Genomic DNA, 18,790 nt, shown 5'->3' with positions numbered 1-18,790 from the left:
ACTGTAATAAGTCTTCTAGATCTTTCTAGGACAAGGGTACACTGGGAAAGGAGAAAGAGCACTAGCCGAGCACTCAAAGGACTAAGGCTGCTCTGCTTGAAGGGCTTTCACCTCCTCGTATCCCATCCCCAAGTCGACCCCCCGCAGTGGGGCTTCTGGCCCCACACTTTTCCCTCTGCCCACTCATCTCTGGAATTGCCCTTGCTAACGACACTAGGGAGCTTGGCCAAGGGACACGTTTCTAGTTCTATCTTATCTGCCTCCCCTGTAGTGCTGACTGTTTCTTTCCTTCTGGAACTTCCCCCCCAACCCAGCCCCATGACTCCACGCTCTCCTGGGTTTTGTCGGGTGATCTCTCTCACTGCCAGGCCTCCATTCCTCAGCCAGCTTCTTAATTTTTGCCCTTCCCCAAACTCCACTCTCAGCCTAGTGGTTCATGTTCTCCACGGTGGCCTCCTCCGCTCTCTAGATGCTACTTGCCAAGCCCATGTCCATATACTCACAAGTCTCTGCTGTTCTCCCGAAACACCCCCAGGCACCTCAGGGGCGACCATTCAGAATGAAACCCTGGTCTGTCCTCTCCCCCCACCTCCTTTACCACGTGGCCTGCAAATTCCCTCCTGCCTGGTTCCAGGCTTGCTCCTTCGTTCCCTGCCCCTCTCCTGGTTTTATCTCCTTCTTGCCTCTTGCTCTGCCTCCACCAGTCTGGCTACTTCAGGTTTGACCCTCTGTCATCCTCATCCAGACAGGGCCGTCCTTGTCCTCAGACTGGATTCACTTCTGGACATACATAGAAACTTCCCCACCCAATCCTATCCCAACCACTGGAAAATTATCCCAGTACTGGCCACATCACGTCCCTGGCAAGGGGAATACCTTCCTTTCTCCTATGTCCAAACCAGAAATGTAGTGTCTTCCTGCATTCTGTATTCTTCATTCCTGAAGAATCTCCAAACTCCAACAACAAGCCCTGTGCATTCTACCTCTTGAACCCTCCTTGGATCCTTTCTCCCCATTCCCACGGCCAGGCCCACCCCCGGGCACGGCACCCTGGGCAGCCGGACCATTCACTGGGGTGCGGGAAGAGAAGACTTGAATGTCTCTCTACTCACACTTGTTTGTTTGTTATTGAGGTAAAACACATAACATTAAATTCCCCACTTTTAGGTGCAGAACCCAGTGGCACTGAGTACATTCACAATGCTGTGCAGCCGCCACCTCCGTCAAGTTCCAAGACTTACATTTATTTTTACGTCATGTTTTCAGTGTTTACTTTTTGTGTATGTCTCAATGCATGCAATGTGTGAATACAGTTGTATCGTATATCATTTGTGAATAATCATACATCTGCTGAGAATGTGTTGTAAAGACTTTGTTGCTGAAGAGGGTACAAAATTAGAAATGTGGAGACACGTGACCTCCTAACTCATCTCCCACATGTCAGGCTCCAGAGTGTTTTCCAAATTGCCTCCAACTTTTCTTTGTAAAAGAAGACAAACATGATGACAGTATGCTCCCCTCACCCCACGGCCAGTCCTTAAAACCCCAGAGTCCCCTGGCTGGGCAGACAAGGTGTTGGATGCAGGGACCTCTGCCCACCTCTGGCCACTCTCTCTCCACCCCATCCTCACCACCCAAGGACGCCACACCCAGGCTGTGTCAGATAGCTCTGCTTTGCACATGTTTCCTCTTTCAGGGTGCCTTTACTGCCACTGGCTCTCTGACCAGTCCCCACAGATGCTAAAAGCCCTTCTGCATGCCTCCCCTCTGACCAGTCCCAGCCAGCCCTGAAGCCTCTGCCTCCATGTCGAATGGTACTGGGAGATTTTGCAGTAAAGAGGGGGGCTCTGCCATCAGAAGGACCTGGGTTTGAGTCCTGCCTCTACCGTTTCCTAACAGGGATACCTCGGGGACAAGACTTAGTTCAGCTCCCCAGTCTATGCAACACCACCTCGCGTGGTGATTGTAGAGGACGTAATGAGTATTCAGTGAGTGGTGGGGATTATCATTATGGCTATTCTGTTTTCCTTACTATTCTGTAAACTCCTTGTAAATTTCATGCCAAGGACAACTACTTCTGATAGGGCAAAATGTCTTCATTTAAATCTTTCTGCCATCTTGGAGCCTGTGGAGGTCTGCTGGGAACAGGAAGGCAAATATGTCTGGAAGGCTGTGGTCCAAGGCCATTTTTTCTGGCTGTAAGCAGGGTCTCTGGAACCAAAGAGAGCATACAGCTCTTCTTAAAATTGAAGGTGTTTATGCCCGAGATGAAACTGAATTCTATTTGAGCAAGAGATGTGCTTATGTATACAAAGCAAAGAACAACACAGTGACTCCTGGTGGCAAACTGAACAAAACCAGAGAGTAATCTGGGGAAAGGTAACTCTGGCCCAGGGAAACAGTGGCTTGGTTCGAACCAAATTCTGAAGCAACTTTCCTGCTAAGGCCATTAGACACAGAATCCATGTGATGCTGTACCCCTCAAGGATTTAAACTAATGAAAAGTAAATTTAAAAAAGTCTTAATTTAATAAAAAAGTTAATTATTTAGCATGCAATTGAAACAGAAATGCAGAGAATGCATTTTGTGCCAGCCGATTAGGTATGGCTGTTTGTGAACCTCTCCTGCAATGCAGTCTCCACGGGACCTCCACTCACCCTGACGCCCACCTAGCACAGCCCACCACCAGCAGGTTGCTCAGTTCTCTGGGCTGCATCCAGCCACTGTGCTTTTTGTATGAGGTCTTCACTGCCCCTGTGCCATCAGGGAGGACTCAGAGGAGCCTGCCCAGCTCCCGGAGGAGCGTCCCCTTCTGCCCCATGCAGACAGCCATGGCCCAGGCCAATGGCTGGACACATTTAAGGTGGATATCAAGTGTGAGCAGCAACAGGTCCCTGGAGATTGGACTGGTCACAAGATTCATTCATTTAAATGTATTTCCAGCCTCAGGCAGAATATCTGGCACGATGTTTAATAAATGTACTTCCTTGGCCACAACACTCACCACACTTAATTTTAATCGATTAGATACCCGTGCATCTCCTCCTTAGATACTGGAGGCTTCATCAGGCAGAGGTGGCACTGGCCCTGCCCACACCTGTCTCTACAGGGCCTGTTGTACATAGTAGGCCCTCAATAAATATTTGGTGAATGAATAAATGAATGAAAGGTTATTAGACTACAGTTGGGGAAAACCAATTTGAGCCCAAATTCTGTCATGTATTCACTGTGTGACCTTGAGCAAGTCACAATATCCCTGAGCCTCAGTTTGCTCTCCTGTGAAATGGGAAGCACAATATCCATCTTCCCACAGGGGCGGGGTTGCTACCAAGGCAGGTTGTGAGCAGCAAAGCCCTTTACAGAAGTTGTGCTGCTGGGTGTGTTTGGAGCCGGGAGCCAGATGTGATAATAGAGGATGGCAGAAGAGTTCTGGGCCAGTGGCTGTGTGCACGCGTTGATGGCAGAGTACTGTGCTCCAGGGGTGCCTACCTTCTCCAGCATGAGAAAGTCGGGGCTTCACCCCTGCTCCCACGAAGGGCTGTGTCTGTGGCTGTGGATCATTTGCCTGCTTGCTATACAAAGTCTCCTTGGCCTGCCTGGAGGGAGCAAGTGCGTCTTGCAGCCATGTCATGCCCTGTGGTAGGGAATGAGAGCACAGGCAACACAGCCTGTCCTGTCCACCAGGACCCTGGAACAGCCCACATTGACTGCACTCACTGGACATGAGGGTGGCAAGGGCACCGAGGGACCACGTGAGCCTCTTCATGAGGCTGGGGTGGAGGAGATGTGTGCATGGGAATCTTTGTGGGGCAAAGGGAACAGTTAAGGTGGTAGGAGGTGAGGAAGGTCTAGTTAGCACAGACTGGGGCCATTTATCATAATTCCCAACCAGGCTGGGTGTCGGCAGCCTATTCTGTCGGGGTGCTAGGTCAGATGTGGAGGACAGGCACAGAGGGAGGAGGCCCCAGTGAGTGCAGGGTCCTGATGCACACCTGAGAGCAGACTCCACCTCACTTCCCGCTGCGGGCTCACATCTCTCAGCTAGCAGGGCCCAGGTCTCAGCAGGTGCCATGACTTTCGATTGAACGAACAGGGGATCCAATCCAATTGATGTCTGTTCTGTGTGTATCTGTATCTGCTGTTTATCCTGTGTGATTATAAAAATAGCTGACATTTATTGAAGCTCACCCTGGACTGAGAAGCACTTTATATGTATTTATTTAATCCTCATGACAACTCAATGAGATAGGTGCTATTCTTATCATCATTTTACCGTTGAGGAAAATGAGGCACAGAAGTTTAAGAAATTGTCCAAGGTCAAACAGATAATTAATAATAGAGCTAGGGTTCAAATACAGGCATCACTGTTCCAGAACATATAGGCACGCTCTCTCTCTCTACACACACACACACACACACACACACACACACACACACACACTTTATTCACATACCCTTGTGCGTGTGTGTAAAGAAGGTATACACATTGTGTTTATATTTATGTGTAAATCTATATGCATAATGTTTATTCCTGGCATGACTATCCCACATGAAATTTGCATTAGATTTCTCAGCCTTCCTATAAACAACCCCAAATGAACACATACATATGAAGTAATTTTACCTCATATCTTAGTATCACATAAATCACATCAGGGGAGGAAATGGGAAGAGGCTAAGGTTGTTAGTTGAACAACTTATCTCTGTTAGAACCAAAAGACATCCAGTTTAAAAAATAAATTTTTCCAAAAGGGAAGCAAGCAAAAGGGAAGAAGGAACCTGTCCCACACCTGCAGTCTAGAAAGATACTGTGTAGTGACCAGTGTGTTCAGGGAGGGATGTGGTGCAGGCTCGTCACCAATAAGAAAAACTGCTGCCTGAGCTACTCTGTAATTCAGGACTGGAACATGATGCAGGCACTGCCACCGTGATAGAATAAGAAACGAATAGGGCAGACAGGGATGGAACATAATTACAGAGACACTCAATCTGCTGGTAGCATTTACCAAAGAATAAGTTATATACAAGAGAATTTGCATACAAATGAGATACTGAGAGCATAGGAACAGGACAGTGAGAAGACCTCATACATGTTATTAAAGCATGTCAGCAGGAAAAAAATCATTAAATTGATACCACGTAGGTTCAGCTACATTACATCAACAAAACAAACTTAAAATGGCATCTGATCTTTAAACAGGAATGTGGCTTTCAATTCAGAATGTTAAATAATATTTTGTGTGTGTCTATCTCATTATTTTTATTGCTTGGCCCTTGTATTTGAAGTGTTATTTTAGCAACTAATATTTTAAAATAAATACCAAATTTTCATGAACATCATTTTTAATTCTCTTGTGATAGGCTGCAAACAATTCCCAGGTAAGACTTTCTAAAAATAATTTCTTCAAATATTTTGTTGTTACCATTGACGCAAACTTTGTTTGCAAAAATCAGAAAAATGTAAACTTTTGTAAATAACTATCAAAAATTCCATAACAATTAAAATTATGTTTAGGGAATCTAATAGTTTTTCTTTACTTTTCTTGAAAAATATATTGTTGAAATAAATTGTGAAACGTGAATGGATTTTTGTATCGAGTTAAGTGATATATCAATTTTTTAATTTCTTTCTTTCTTTCAAAATATTAAAGGGGTACAAATGTTTTTGTTACGTGGATACCTTTTATAATGCTTAAGTGGGGGCTCTTAGTGTGCCCATCGCCCGAATAGTGTTCGGTGTACGCAATAGGTAAGTTTTTACCCCTCCCCCCTTCTTGATTTCCAATGACCTTTCCATCTCTTTGTGCCCATGTGCCCATCAATAAGCTCTCAATTATTAGAGAGTACATGTGGTGTTTGTTTTTCCAATATATCATATAAAAATATATCAATATTTTTAAATAGTGATGAGGCTCTCATTTGTGGTTTGTGCATGCAGTTAGAAAATTTGTTCTGCTGCTGGCATAGAAAGGCACATCAGTCACAAAGGGACAGGAGTTTCAAAATGTGTAACGACAGAGTTCTAGGGCTGAGGCCTGGACATGTTCTCGCTCACCCTCTCTAACTCCCAGCCCCATCCTTGCTGCCTGGCTGGCTCCCGGGTACCCCTACGTGAACTTCCCTGCTCCATGATAGGCAGCTGTAGATCACTCCGCAGGCGGCTGCCGAGTCAGAGGCTTGTGGTGAGCTGTCCTTGCTCGGACTCAGTGTGTCCCCGACCAGTGGAGAGAGCCAGATGCAGCTCCTTGCATTCTCTCTTTGGCCGTGAGGTCAGACTCACTCTGCTCAGGCTGTTCGCTGAGGAGTTTCAGAAAAAGCTGCTCAAGGATGGAGGGGGCCAACGCAAAGTTTTCAGCAGCCCTAAGCTCTGTAGAGGACCTAAGGGCTCGGGTGATCATGTGGGACAGCAGTACTTGTGGATTGGGAAACTGTGTTCTGAGCAACAGAAATTAAGAGTTGGTTATTATTTTCAAACTCAATATGCCATTGGCTGATATGTGGGTGCTACTCTGGCCTTACATTTGGGGTTTGTTACTCTGTGCCTTAAAATTTTTGCTATCTGTATCTTGCTGCTGTGTTTTTGGCCACATAAATGTCCCTGTTGACTAGTTCTGTTATTGTTGATACCTTTAACCAACCTATAAAATAGTTCCATTTCTCATTGTAATTATAAGGCATTTGACATTGAATTGACCTTGTACGAATGGAAATACCAAAAACCCTGCCTCCTCTATGTTTTGCATTTTCCCAGGAGTCTTTATTCTTTTAATTTTAATGTTTTTTTTATTTTGGCTTATATATCAGGAGCCTAAAAGCTTAGAGTTTATGTTTTGCCTGGTATTTGCCCTTTAGAAAAGGATTTTTTTCCCATTCACTTTTATTGTCTTAATTAACTTACTTGCCTTTTCTTCTGTTTTTCTAGACTTCCCCTTATTGACATTTCTTGCCACTTCTCTTGTTTTGATATTTCTATATGAATTATGTATAACTTCTTTAAAAGGTAGAGATCCTGTTTTAGTTCCATTAGTCTTTTATTCTTTAAATCTAATCATTTTGAAACTTGTTAAAAAGTGAGTAATATTTACTGTTTGAAACTTGGTAAAATGGATACTATGTTTAACAGCACTGCGTCTTAAGTAGAACTACTAATGGCACAACACTTCTAGTAATTCCGGGAAGAGCTAACATGAACTGAGTGTTTACCACGTGCTAGAGACCTGGGCTGAGTGTTTCAAAGAATGCCTGGGCATCAGGGATTTCTCAGGCCAGTGGGGCACCAGGGTATAGAGCTGGAACCTGAACTCCAGACTGTGTGATTCTAGAGGCTAACCTTCGACACAGAGGAGGCCCTTAGAAGTCCTGGAAGGAACAGCTCTCCCAAGGTGACCTTTGTGCAGCTCCCACAAGGATATTCAGAAGGTCCTGTTAGCCACAGATAAATGGTCCTAGAAAAAGGCCACTTAAATCCACTTAAAGCAGGGACCAAAATTTGACACTCAACAGAGAATAAGAGGTTTGATTGCAACTTTATCGTTAAAAACAGAGTGAAAATTATAAAAGTAAGTTTATCTTACATTTATTAAAATGTAGATTATGATTGTAATTATATAGGTGCTGATTCTTAAGCTAGAAAAGAAACAAACCAAGTACTATTTGGGTGGCTTTGGGGTATAACATTCCTGACAAAAGAGTAGGGTAGCTCATCAGGACATTCTTTACACAGTTTTATGTCACGAGCTTGAAGAAAGTATCTTTTTTTTTAAAAAAAAGATACAAAAGATTCATATATTTGCCTAATGCCTCTCTTAATCCTTTGGCATTAAAACCACTCTCTTTCTTTTGCAGTGTGTACGCATTGGTTTTCCCTTCAATTTTTAACTTGGAGAGACTGCCAAACTAAACCAGGTAATAGTTTTACTTGTGATTCAAACAATTCTCCAACATCATGTTCATCTGCTTCATGAAATCCCACTATCTTTTGCGAGATATATCATTGGTATACATTGCATATCTTGCAATGCATTGTCTTGTTCTGCTTACGTCTGACAAATGGGGAGGGGTGAACTGTACCAGCCTTGGCGTCTGCAGGAAACAGATGGCATACTCACTCAGACTGCATAATTGAGGAGAGTTTAATAAAGAAACCTTAAAACATGTTGTTGGGCAGGGTTAAGGGAAACCAACAAAGGATGCTGAAGGATACATGGGTTGGCAACAGCAGGAAGTCATTACCAGCCACTACCTCCCCCACCCCCTCCCTGTGACCCAGAGAGCTGTAGCCAGAGGGGAGGACTGCCTCAAAGGAACTGTGACTTAGGTCACAGCCCATTTGCAATGACCCAGCTGAGAGGGAGCTGGGAGGGCAATTACCCTGATTTCTCTCTTCCTGTCTTCTGGTCTCCTGCCAGTAACTCCCATTGGCCAAGCCCAAATCTAACCGGAGAGCAAGGGAGCCCCTTGATTACACTGATAAAGTTCAGCCTCCCAGGACAAAAAGCAGAGTGGAAAGGGAGAAATTGGATATAGAGGGGCAAACAAAAATATCCATTATACTTACTTAAAACATGTTGATTTGTTGACTCAGTAGACTCCGAAGTTAAGTGGAAAGGGATGTTTGAATGGGAACAAACTTTATAAGTGCTTAATTTGTTGTGGATCTTCTAATTTTATAACTTCCCCTTTCTACATTACTTCATAACTGTAGCGAATAGGATAATGAATATTGGGTTAATGTGATATCCACTAGTTTCCCTTCTAAAGGAATGCAGAAGAAAGTTTCCCTTCTATTTTGAAGAGAGAAGAAATAGAAAAAAGGGTAAATTGAACTTCTGCGTGTGGGGGCATATTTGTATATGCACATACACATACAGAAAAAATGTCACCTGTATGGCAGGAGTGAATTTACTGAGTTAGCCAGCAATAATGGACATTTTGATCGCTAGAAAATACTTTTTGGCATTTCGAAGCCAAGAAGCCATATTTAAGCTGTTAAGCCTTAACTTAACCACCAGTTTCATAATATCACCCAACTTACAAAGTTTAATGAGCAAAATGGAAATTTCAGAAAGGAATTAAGTTTGAAATCACTCCATGTTGTATCATACTTTCAGTGGTTTAAGAAAAAAAAGTTAACTTCTGTGATTCCTTCTTAAGTCCATCAGAAGATCTGAAATGAATGTCATGTGTAATAGAATAGTGATCAAAATCCATTTGGTTTTATATATTCAGGGTAATTTCCCTGTTTTTGAACATTGTGATGGTTAATACAGGACAAATGACAGCAATAGAAGCAAATACATCATCCTGATAAAAAGGTTAGTCCAAAGTACACTCTCAAAGAAAAGCACTTGTTTGTAGCGGTGAGTCACTCACTTATTTTCCAGATGTAGCTTATTAGTACCTACCCAACCAGGAAACAGACCTCTCAATAGTGTAAAAGCAGCGGTCCCCAAACTTTTTGGCACCAGGGACCATTTTCATGCAAGACAGTCTTTCCACAGACGGGAGTGGGGCGGTGAGGGGGGGGGAGGGATGGTTTCAGGATGATTCAAGCACATTACATTTATTGTGCACTTTATTTCTATTATTATTACATTATAATATAAAATGAAATAATTATATAACTCACCATAGATTGGGTACCCCTAGTGTAAAGGATTCTTTTGTATTTAACACCCCTTCAAGAGTCATGGGGATCTCTGCGAGGCTGACCGTGGCCCATGGCCCAAAGTCCTGATGCATCCTCAGCCTGTCATCTCTGGAGTCTCATTTCTCTGCTTGCTGGCTTGGAGCCAGATCCTGGCACATCTACACTAGTCTAAGCTATAAGTCTTAGTTTGGGTTCACCCAGAAGTAGGCTCCGAGACAAGGATTCCAGGGAAAATAGCTTCTTTGGGAAGTAAAGGAAATACCAGCAGGAGAGTTGGGGAGAGAGACAGGGAAGAGAAAACAGCCCCAAAGCGGGTATTATCAAGCCACTTTGGCCAACTGGAGCTTAACCTTCTGGGAAAATGGCTCAGAAATCAGTGTAAAACATACAACTCAGGGGTTGAAGGTTGGAGTATTTATGTGCCAACTCTATTGATTGAAGGCTGTTTGCTCGGGGCATTAATACTCTGGCACTTCTAGTCTGCCACAGATTAACGCAAAGCGGGATTTGGAGGTCAGAGAAAATCCTCAGGCAAAGAAGTTCATGCACTGGCAGTTAGAAGTCAGTGTGGCACGCTCTAAGGCAGTTACTTAGGGTCGGGGATGGGGCAGAACATCTACAACATCTGCCGCACCATGGCTCTGTCTCCAAAGCATCACTCACTCTCTATCACCACCAACTCAGGGGAATTATTTTCTTGTCTTAGAGTGGGGAGACCACTACTCTCTCCACCCTGCTTCTCTCAAAAATTTTGTTGACGTCTCAAATTCTCTAGGCTGTCCTAGAGAACTAGGCTTTGGAAACACCAGAGTCAGAGACTTAATAGGACTCTTTGGCTCTCTATTCTGTCGTGTTCTCACATGGGACAATGGACACAGAACAAACTATTTGTAGTGATGGACAAAAGCAAAAGGTGAAAATACTGGAAGGTTTACTATCTCAAAACTTTATCCTTTCATAGAATCTACTGTTGTTATTACCAATATAACCATTAATTATTTCATTACTATGAGCACAACAGAAAATATTATCATGAAAACACTCAAGACACTAGTATTAGTAAGTGAACAACTATAGTCAAATTTGAAAAAATGGGTTGGGCACGTTGGCTCACACCTGTAATCCTAGCACTCTGAGAGACTGAGGCGGCAGAATTCTTGAGGTCAGGAGTTCTAGACCAGCCTGAGCAAGAGCAAGACCCTGTCTATACAAAAAAATAGAAAATATTGAAAAAATTATCTGGGTGTGGTGGCACGTGCCTGTAGTCCCAGCTACTTGGGAGGCTGAGGCAGGAGAATTGCTTGAGCCAGGAGTTCAAGGCTGCAGTGAAGTATGATCATGCTATTGCACTCCAGCCTGGAGGACAGAGCAAGACCCTGTCTCAGAAAAATAAAAATAAAACAAAATAATAATATGCAATATTTGACATCTGGAAGCTCATAATTCAAACTTTTTTTTATTAAATTTCGACAGGGTATTTCTTTTCACGATATAGTAGAATGACTTGTAGTAGACTAATGCATTGGCTGCAAACAAGCAGAAAAGCTAGAGTAAATACAAGATAAATGTGTTTGAGGGCATGGCACGATGCTGGCACAGGTGCCAGGACGTGAGAGGCCAAAATCCTAGAGAAAAGGGAAGCTCATTGAGGAGAACTCAACTATTTTCATTCTACTCTTCCTCTTAGCATATTTTGGACTGTGGTTGACCATGGGTAACTGAAACTGCAGAAAGTGAAATCATAGAGAACAAGGGAATACTACATGTAGAAGAAGAATGTATGACAGCAATAGCACCAAAGCCCAGAAGGGAAAAGTGGAAATAATTTGTTGTATGGTTCTTAAACTACATGTAAAGTGCTTTATAATGTCATTTGAGGGTGGATTATATTAAGTAAAAGTTGTCTACCATAAGCCCTAAAGCAACCATTAAAATAACATAAAAAGGAGTTACAGCTGATAACCAATAAAAAAGATAAAATTAAATCATAAAATGCACTCAATCCAAAAGGCGGCAGGAAAAGGGACAGAAAGAACAAATAATAAATTGATAAATAGAAAACGAATGGCAAGATGATGGAGTGAAATACAATCATATCAATAATCACATTCGGTGGTCCAAACATCTCAATTTGAAGGCAAATATTGCCAGGTAATAGTGCAAAATTAAAACCCAAGTGCCACCTGGAAGAAATCTAATGGAAATATAAAGACTCAAATAGGTTAAAAGTAAAAAAAAAATGTAAGCAGATATACCATGCTAACACCAATCAAAAGAAAGCTTGAATAGTGTATATTAGCATTAGGTGAAGTCAATTACAAAGCAAAAAAAAAAAAAAAAAAAAAAACCCAAGGACAAAGAGTGTCATATATAATAATAAAAAGATCAATGCATCAAGGGGATATACAATTCTAGCATTTAGATGTCTAAAATAGATTTTCAAAATACATGAAGCAAAAATTGAAAGAACTGCAAGGATAAATAGAGAAATCCACAATTATAGTAGATTTCACCACCCATGTGTCTTAGGTTGAGAGAACCAGTATATATAGAATCAGTGGACAGAGAAGACTTGAACAACCCTTCTAATGTACCTGAGCTCATTGACATTTATAGAACACTCCACCCCCACAATGGCAGAATGCACATTTTTTTCAAGTGTACACAGAACATTTACCAAGATAGATCATATTTTGGATCATAAAAATATTCTCAATCATTTAAAAATGAATCAAGTCATATAAAGCATTCCTCTCTACAATGGCATTAAATCAGAAATAAATAACAAAAATCCCTAGAAAAATCTCCAAATACTTGGAAACTAAATAATAGACTTTTAAATAATCTAGGGATCTGAGAAAAACAATCAAAAGGGAAATTAGAAAGTGTTTTAAACCAAATGAAAATGAAAACACAACCTATGAAAATGTGTGAGATGCAGCTAAAGCTGTATTTAAAACGAATTTTATAGCACCAAACACCTACATTAGAAAAGAAAAAACATTTCAAATTGAAGACCAACTTTAAGAAACTAAAGTAAGAGGAGCTAATGAAACCTAAAGTAAGCAGAAGAAAGGAAATATTAATAATAAAGATCAGAACAGAAATCAATACAATAGAAAACAGAAAACAATAGAGAAATATCAATGAAACAAAACACTGATTCTTTGAGACTAATTAATCTGATGAGCCTCTAGTTAAATGGCTTCACTGTGGTTTTTACTACACATTTGTTTCCAGGTTATTATCTTCTACTATACAGTATGTGTGTTACATACATTGTTTCCTCTCTCACCCTATTGCCCTCATTCTTGTCCAAGCTGTCAAGAGCTTAACTTTATTTTTTTTACAAATCACAGCTGGGAAATTGACACTGATGCAATCCACTGACCTTATTCAGATTTCATGTTTTGCATGCCCTCATTTGTATGCATGTGTGTGTGTTTAGTTTTTTATAATTTTATCATGCCTGGATTTCTGTGACCACCACCACAATCTAGATTCAGAACAGTTCAGATACAAAGTGCCCTCATGCTACCCTTATATAGATATAGCCACCTTTCTCTTAACTGCCATCCCCTGCTCCCATCTCTAATCTTGGCAACAACTTCTCTCTTCTACTCTATAATTTTCTCAATTCAACAAAATTATATAAAGGGAATCAGACAGGGATTGGTCTTTTTCCCTCTGCATAATTCCTGGAGACCCATCCAAGTTGTTGCACATACTAATAGTTCATTCCTAATCACTACTGAGTAGAATTCTATGGGATGGCTGTACCACAGTTTGTTTAAACACCTGCCTGTTGAAGGACACTTGGGCTCTTTCCATTTTTTAACTATTATGAATAAAGCTGCTACAGATATTTCTATACAGGTTTTTGTGTGGACAGAAATTTTCATTTCTCTGGGGTAAGTGCCCAAGAGTGCAATTGCTGGGCCGTATAGTAATCACATGTTTGGTTCTAAACATAAAACCTAAAACTATAAATTTCTAGAGGAAAACATAATGAAGATGTTTGTGACCTTAGGTTAGGTAACAAATTTTTAGATACAATATCAAAATCAGGATCCATAAAAAGAAAATAGTGATAAATTGTACATGATCAAAATTGGGAAGTTTTGCTTTCCAAAATATACTTTTATGAGAATGAAAAGTAAAAAGTAGAACAGAAGATATTAGAGGCTGGGAAAGGTAGAGAGAAGGGAAGAATAGAGAGAGATTTGTTAAAGGATACAAAATTACAGCTAGATAAGAGGAATAAGTTCTAGTGTTTTATACCACTGTAGGATGACTATAGTTAATAATATATTATGTAGTTTCAAATAGCTAGAAGGAGGATATTGAATATTCCCAATACAAAGAAATGATAAATGTTTGAGATGGTGGATATGCTAATTAGCCTGGTCTGATCGCTATATATTATATGCATTAAAACATCACCATGTACCCCATGAATGTGTACAATTATTATTTTTCAATTAAAAAATCTGTTTAAAAATTTAAAAATAGAATGAAAAGTAAACCACAGACTGGTAGAAAATACCTGCAAGTCCCATTTCTGATTAAAGGCTTAGATCCAGAATATATAAAGAACCCTTAAAACTTAACAATAAAAAAAAAAACAAACAACCCAATATAAAATGGGCAAAGATTTGAACTGACACTTTACCAAAGATGATATACAGATGCCAAATTGCCAAATAAGCACATGAAACATGCACAATATTATTAATTTGGGAAATGCTAATTAAAACCACAGTGAGATATCACTATACATAGATTAGAATGTCTCAAATTAAAATGTCTGAACATACCAAGGTTTGCAAAGGATGTGGAGCGACTCCAATTGTCACACACTGCTGGTGGGAATGTAAAAGGGCTGAACTACTTTGAAAAACAGTTTGGAGGATTTTTGAAAAGTTAAACACATACCTACCATATGGCCTAGCCATTCTACTCCTAGATAGACAAGAAGAGAAAAGAAAGCGTATGTCCTCACCAAGACTTGCACACAAATATCTATAGCAGCCTTATTTGTAATAGCCCCAAATAGGAAACGACCTAAAGGCACATCAAGAGGTGACTGGTGGAGCGAGCTGTGGTATGTCCAGACAATGGAATATTGCTCAGGTTTAAAAAAACACGATTATTGTACATGGCACAATGCACATGAATCTCCGAAACAGTTATGCTGAGTGAAAGAAGAAAGACAAAAAATGAACAGACGTATGATTTCACTTCTATTAAATTTTGAGAAAATGAGAATCATGTAAAGTGCTAAAAGCTGAGGGATGAGGAGTGAGGAGGGCAGGAGGAAGTGGCAGAGAGGAGAGTGATGAGTGCTTTGGAAATGCTGGGTATTTCCATGACCTTGGTTGTGGTGATTGGCGACAGTCTCAGGGGTGTACATATGTACATATACGTATGTTCAAACTTACCAAATTATTTACTTTAAGTATGTGTGGTTTCTTGTGTGTCAACTCACCTCAATGAACCTGTTTAAATACAGGTTTTCTGCAAAGAAATCTTCAGGCCTACGTATAGCCATTGGTGGATACTTCTAAACACTAAAGAAGAAATAACACCGATCTTACACAAACTCTTCTAGAGAGCAGATGGAAAGGAAATACTTTCCAACTTGCTCTATGAGGCCAACGTCTCCTTGATAGCAAAACCAGACAAAATAAGACAATACAAAAAAAGAAAAATTGCCAGCTGTTCTCTCTTACGATGCAAAATCCTAAAGAAAAAATCAGCAAATGGCATCCTGCAATTTATAAAAAGTGTAATATATCACAAAGAAGTTAGGTTTATTCCAGTAATGCAATGCTAATTTAACATTTGAAAAATCATTTGATGTAATGCACCACATTATCAGAACAGATGTGAAAAATCGTATTATTTAATATTATTTTCACAGATTTATAAAAAGCATATGACCAAATTCAACACTTACTTATTTTTAAAAAAGGCAGTTAGGGAATAAAAGGGAGCTTCCTTAGTATGACAGAACATTTTAAAAAATTCCATGACAAACATCGTACTTAATGGTAACACAGTAAAAGCTTTTGTCCCTGTGATCAGGAATAGAGCAAGGATGCTATCATTGCTTCTGTTCAATACTATGCTGTGCGATAATGGCCAGTTCAAGAAGCTTAGAAAAAAAAAGTTACAGGAATTGAAAGGAAATAATCAAACTGTTATTCTTCACAGCAACATGATTGTATATGTAGAAAAGATCCTACAAACTCTTAGAATTAATGATGAATTTAGTAAGAACACTGAACACAGAGCCAACCTACCACAATCAATTATATTTCTATATGTCAGGCATGAACAATCACAAAATAAAATTTTAAGAAGATACCATTTAAAAGAGCATCAACAAACATCATATAACTATGAATAAATTTAATGAAAGTTGTATAATTCCTCTGCATTGAAAATTACAAGACAGTATACAGAGAAATTAAAGAAGACCTAAAATAAATGGCGAATATACTATATTAATTTTTTTGTACTATAAAAATCTCATTTATCCCCATGTTGATCTGTTGATTCAATAAATTTATATGGGAATGCAAAGGGCCAAGAAGAGTCAAGACACTCTTGAAGAACAAGAAGAAAGCCGAAGTTCTTATTTAACCATAGCTGAGTTCCTGTGGAACACAATGGAGAGTCCAGAAACAGACTTGCACATACACTCGTCATTGATTTATTACAAAGGTGACACTGCAGCACAGTGGGGACATTTTTTTTCCAAAAACAGTGCTGGACCAATTGGATATTCATAAGGAACAAAGATCTTAATATCTACCTCACACCAGACAAAGAAACAAATTCCAGATGAATTGTAGATCTAAATGTGAAGACTAAACAATAAAACTTCTAGAGAAAAACATTAGAGAATATCTTTCTGACACAGGGTTAGGCAAAAGTTTCCTACTAAATAGGATACAAAAAGCATGAACTATAAAGGAAAATTGATAAATTAGACTATGGTAAAATTAAGAATTTCTGTTCCTCAAAGCATATCACTAGGGAATTAAGATACAAATTACTCAGTAGAGCAAGGTGTTTGCAATTCATATCTAACAGAGAATTTGATAAAGAACTGATACCAGTAAATGAGGAAAATATAGACAAACCTTGGGCAAAACATGTGAGCAGCTATATCACAAAGAGAATATGCAAACGTTCAATATTTATATGAAAAGGTATAGCATCAAGAGGCATCCGGTGACTACAAACCAAAACCACCAGGAGACACTAATACACGTACAACAAAATGATTAAAATGTAAAAAGACAGATAATACTAAGTGTTGGCAGGGACGTAGAGCAACTGGAACCCTCAATCACTGCTGATGAGTGTAAAAATTTGTACAACTGTTTGGTTGTAATATCTGCTAACACTGAATATCTGTATATCTTACCTTAGCCCCAATAATTCCACCCCTGGGTATATCCCCAACAGAAATGTGTACACATGTACACCAAAATGTATGTGCAAAAATGTTTATAGCAGCATTACTGATGAACGCTGAAATGATAAACAAGCCAAATATTCCTCAGCAGTATAGTGAATCAATAAATTGTGGTACAGTCATACAACAGAATACTCTACAGTCGGCAAACGTTTTTTGTCAAGGGCGGGATAGTAAATATTTTTGGTTTTGCATGCTGCATATTGTCTCCATTGCATAATCTTCTTTATGTTTTTACAACCTTTTACAAAGTAAAGCCATTCTTAGCTGTGAGTCATGGAAAAACAGGCCAGAATAGTGTTCATTGTACCCAATAGGTAAGTTTTTATCCCTCACTCTCCCTTTCCCACTGCCCCCATCTTGGTTTCCAATGTCCTTTATATCTCTTTGTGCCTGTATGTACCCACTGTTTAGCTCTCACTTATTAGTGAGTACATGTGGCATTTGGTTTTCCATTCCTGAGACATTTCACTTAGGATAATGGACCCCAGTTCCATCCAAGTTGCTGCAAAAGACATTATTTCGTTCCTTTTTATGGCCGAGTAGTATTCCATGGTGTATATACACACATAACATTTTCTTTATCCACTCTTGAATTGAAGAGCATTTCAGTTGATTCCACATCTTTGCAATTGTGAATTGTGCTGTGATACATATTTGAGTGCAGGTGTCCTTTTTTATAAAATGACTTCTTTTCCTTTGGGTAGATACCCAGTAGTGGGATTGCTGGATTGAATGGTAGGTCTACATTTATTTCTTTGAGGTATCTCCATACTGTTTTCCATAGAGCTTGTACTAATTTACAGTCCCACAAGCAGTGAGCAAGTGTTCCTTTCTTTCTGCATCCATGCCAGTATCTATTATTTTTTGACTTTTTAACAATGGCCATTCTGATAGGGGTAAGATGGTATCTCACCGTAGTTTTAACTTGCATTTCCCTGATGATTAGTGATGTTGAGCATTTTTTCATGTTTGTTGACCATTTGTCTTCTTTTGAAAAACTTCTGTTTATATCTTTTGCCCACTTTTTGATGTTTTTTTATTTTCTTGCTGATTTAATTACTTTCTTCTTACTACCATTTTCTACCAGTTTCATTTTAGCTGTCCTAATTAGTAAAAGCTTAGCCCACCAAAGTGTCTACCTCCATCTAAAATGTTTGACAGTGGCCCAGAAGATGGTGTTTGTAACTCATAGTCATTGTATTGTTAAATAAGAGTATCAAAAATATTGACTTTCTCTGTCATGGGGGTGGGGGGAGGAAGTGAGACAGATTGGAGAGAAATGGAGAGTGTAGCCCCTTGAGGACAATGGCTTCAGCATCTGGCCTGTGGTCTTTCTGCTGGAGTATAACACTTACATTTCTCTCTTACAGAAGAGAATTAAGAACAGTTTCGTTAGAAACAAAAAGCCTAGTTGAACATATTTTTCTCATTTGTGCTTTATCCTAAACATTTGTAAAGATTTAGCAGCTCACCCCAGCAAGCCTTTTTAATCCACATTCCAGTAATAGAGATTTCAGAAATGCTTTCTCAAGGACGTTTTTGTGTCCAGGTTTCAACAGAGCCAAGATACTTCATTCTCTTAGGGGGCTCCATGAAATCTTGAAAGCATGACCCACAGGACAGACAAGAAAGTTATTCTCTGAGTGTGA

General features: G+C 39.9%; 1 pseudogene; it reads left to right on the top strand.

Moving 5' to 3' along the window:
* The first annotated feature begins 2,158 nt into the window (after positions 1–2,158).
* Positions 2,159–2,493, top strand: LOC105808317 (annotated as a pseudogene).
* Positions 2,494–18,790: the final 16,297 nt, after the last annotated feature.

This window comes from Propithecus coquereli, unplaced genomic scaffold (assembly GCF_000956105.1).
Source record: "Propithecus coquereli isolate 6110/MARCELLA unplaced genomic scaffold, Pcoq_1.0 Scaffold171, whole genome shotgun sequence".
NCBI lineage: Eukaryota > Metazoa > Chordata > Mammalia > Primates > Indriidae > Propithecus > Propithecus coquereli.
The sequence above is the reverse complement of the archived record's forward strand: the minus strand, read 5'-3'. Positions and strand labels throughout refer to the sequence as shown.